This window comes from Schistocerca nitens, chromosome 4, assembly GCF_023898315.1.
Source record: "Schistocerca nitens isolate TAMUIC-IGC-003100 chromosome 4, iqSchNite1.1, whole genome shotgun sequence".
NCBI lineage: Eukaryota > Metazoa > Arthropoda > Insecta > Orthoptera > Acrididae > Schistocerca > Schistocerca nitens.
The window spans coordinates 586346985-586350620 of record NC_064617.1 but is presented as its reverse complement, the minus strand read 5'-3'; the positions used below and the strand labels follow the sequence as shown (position 1 = coordinate 586350620).

At 41.1% G+C, this 3636-nt stretch overlaps 1 pseudogene; it reads left to right on the top strand.

Moving 5' to 3' along the window:
* The first annotated feature begins 978 nt into the window (after nt 1-978).
* On the top strand, nt 979-1096 carry LOC126253719 (5S ribosomal RNA; annotated as a pseudogene).
* The last annotated feature ends 2540 nt before the right edge of the window (nt 1097-3636 follow it).

Genomic DNA, 3636 nt, shown 5'->3' with positions numbered 1-3636 from the left:
AGTGAGCATATCTTTTTCACCGCGTTTTTTGACGCTAATAAAATTCACTTGTTGTTAAAATTTTATTGATAGTAAAACCAGTTGTAGATAGCTGAATTAATTTAATTTGCTGCGCGATAATGTTAAAACTAATGCCAGGGGCATATGCCACATTAAAATCAGCATCAACTTAAAAGTAGGGTTGCTGTAGCAATCCGCTATCATGGAATGGAATATTTTTTAAAACTTTGTTTGCGAGTTTCGCGCGACTGTGACCAAAACGCATAAGAAAATGAAGTTTTAACAACTAGCTGCTGTTATTAGCGATCAAATGCATAAGAAGTGAAAAAGACGTGCTCAGTACTCACATAATTATCACCTATCTCCTGCACGACTTTATGTGGCATATTAAACTAATAACAGATTAAGTAGTTATCATGTCATCAATTACAAAAGTGAGTTTTTCGGAAACAGTGAAGTCACAGAAGAAAACCAATTCATAAAATGAGTTCGATACCTACTTCCATAGTTCGACATCCAGTTTTGTAATATAATATTCATGATAAGGAGGCATGAAGTCCCATAAAATCGTCTCTCAAAAACGGATGGAAGTCATGTGCTACGGTATACCTAAATGCTGCTGAGACAAATTTCAATAGCACTATAAAGCAACGATATGATTCCTTACCCTTCTTCAAGTTTTTAAAATGAGTTCTTGGCTATTCTCATATGGAAGGCAAAACATAACTTACATTTTGAATGATGAAGTGCACTACTGTATGAGCAAAGCATAATCTAAATCACATATCCTCTTTGCTTAAAATGGTTTCGGCTCCTTTCTACAGCTTCGTGTATAAAATATGTAGACGTTAATATCTGACGATGCGCACCACCTGATGCCAGTGGTAGTTATTATCGTCTACATATTTTAAATGTAAAGCTAGCTTAATGGCACCAAAATTGGCCATGGCAAGAGAATGATATACCGTGAATCTGCTTGCCAACGGCCTTGTCTCAATGGTAACACCGGTTCCCGTTAGATCACCGAAGTTAAGAGCTGTCGGGCTGGGCTAGCACTTGGATGGGTAACCGTCCGGTCTTCCGAGTGCTGTTGGCAAGCGGGGTGCACTCAGCCCTTGTGAGGAAACCTGAGGAGCTACTTGACTGAGAAGTAGCGACTCCGGTCTCGTTAACTGACATACGGCAGGGAGAGCGGTGTGCCCAACACATGCTCCTCCATATCCGCATCCAGTGACGCCTGTGGACTGAGGGTGACACGGCGGCCGGTCGGTACCGTTGGACCTTCCAAGGCCTGTTCGGACGGAGTTTAGTTCAGTTTTGTGAATCTGCTTTACTTATAGCTTAAAAAAGTATAACTTTTCTGTGAAACACAAACTGAATTAGTGGGTCTGTGAAGAAATATGTGGACGAGAACTCGGGATGAGACAGGAAAAGTCAGCAGGTAAAAAGTGAAACAGAAGTCGTGCCTCTAGCTAGGAAACATTACCAAAGAGGTATTACTATCTTTGCCGGGCAGCAGCGCCACACAATCTCAATCACAGTGCTAAAACAAAATCTCTCCAACGCTCTGTCAAAGAAATAACTGAATAAAAACAAATTAGAATGAAAGGTACAGCTGAAAACTGTAATTTCCATTGTCTTTATCGTTTGAGACAAAGTCCACACTAAGCCACACGAGCCGTCCTGTCACAGTGGTGTCTCTGGACCTTTTCTTCTTGAAGGAAAATGTTTGAAACGTATTCATTATCTTTTAACCATCGAGCCGTGAATGCATTATTGTTTCAGAACGCCTTTTCTTTTGACGTTGGAGTTGTAAGCTCTGTTTGAGAGACAACTTCATTTCAAACAACTCTGTGGTCAGTGCTTCCGTTGCTGTGGTAATACTTTCTTTTGGCAAGAACTCCGCAAAAAGATGTATTTCGAATCGATTTTATTAAGGCACTAGCGGCTTCGTGACTTATAATCACATCATCAGGTGCATATAAATTTTAAAACATGGTAAACAACTTGGGGAAGAATACGAAAGGTTGGCTGGGCCCTCTATATTCCTCGCCACGCTGTTTATCATCTTAAAAAGTTTATATGAACTTGATGATGGGGCTATGAGCCACGGCACCGGGAGTGCAGTGTGTTAATAAAATTTGTTGAAAATGCAGCTCTTCGCGGAGCTCTTGATACTAAATTTATTACTACGTCTAGCGATTCCACGCTTCAGAGTAATTTGCAACCAGCCTTCATAGTTAAAACCGTAATGCCAGAAGGGCAGATAGTCACTGACTGAGAACTTAGGAGAGGGAAAACATATGTATATACATATGAAAACATGGCAAACAACATTCTACACCATTTCTGTCTTCTGAATTCCAAGGTCATCATAGGATAATCCCAGCGATTGGCAGACCAGGTTGAAAATACCAGCTTTGCTCAGGGACTTTCAACGAAGGCCTAAATCTGCAGAGCCTTGTTCCGGGAACATATCTTCGTTACCTAGTTCTCAGACGAGTGGAAAGCTTCAACAAGAAATTGCGAAGGTTCTGTGGCTTCCTAGATTTGCGCCATGGGGTTGATCACCAAGGCCTGTCAAGTGGATCTGATCTTCATTGCCCACCAAGATGCTGACTGTATGTGTGCGGTGTCCACAAGTTTTTAGGTTAGGTGACTCTACCATTTAAGACAACGTTATTTCCAGGAGATCTTGAAGTATCAGCGTAAGATCGAAAGAAATGACCCTCACAAGCTAGAGTATTAAATTCTAGCAGTTAACTGTCGAAGTATTCGCAACAAAGTGCCAGAAGATGATGCGCTCCTTAAAAACGGCGAATCTAAGGTATCACTCGGTACAGGATGCTTGTTAAAACCCGAAGATGACAGCGGTGAGATTTTGAGGGGATATTTAAGCATATATCTAAAGGATGGGGTAATTGAAAATGGAGGTAGTGTACTGTTATTTGTCGCAGTAGACAAGAAACTTAAATCCGCTGAGATACAAACTGAAGCTTTATGTGAGATGTGGAAGACTCGGTATCGGGGGTGTGGGCGGGGGGGTGGGGTGTAATTAGATCCTTCTAGGAGGTACTAGGCTTACCTCCTAATGCAAGCGAAAACATTACCACGTTACGTTCCAAAATCAAACCGTGTTCATCAGAGGTAACTTCAATGATCCAGCAATCGGTTGGGTTATTTGCAGTTCTGTGAAAGATTGCTAAATGCCTTGTCTGAAAACTACCTAGAGCGGACATTCGTGATGGACATAGAATAGACCTGATCTCTCTGAGGATGTCCGAATCGAAGTTACTATTAGCGTTCAAGAGGCAGTTGTAAAAACACTAAGTAGTAAAGTACAGTGAGGAACTACGACATGTATAAGATTTATATGATTATCAAACTAGATACAGAAGCAGTAGCGTCATATCTCAGTGAGGAGCTCGAAGCTTTTAGCTGAGGACAGGAGCTCAAGTTTAAAAGAGTAGTTGACCATGCGCTGGATATATATGTACCCAATAGAACAGTTCATGATGGGTGGATGTCTACATGGTAAACAGGCACTGTAAAAAATTTAGTAAAGAAACAGAGGCACGGCATAACTGACGTAAAAAAGCATGCAGCTATATAGATGTGATGAATGAAACATACGCT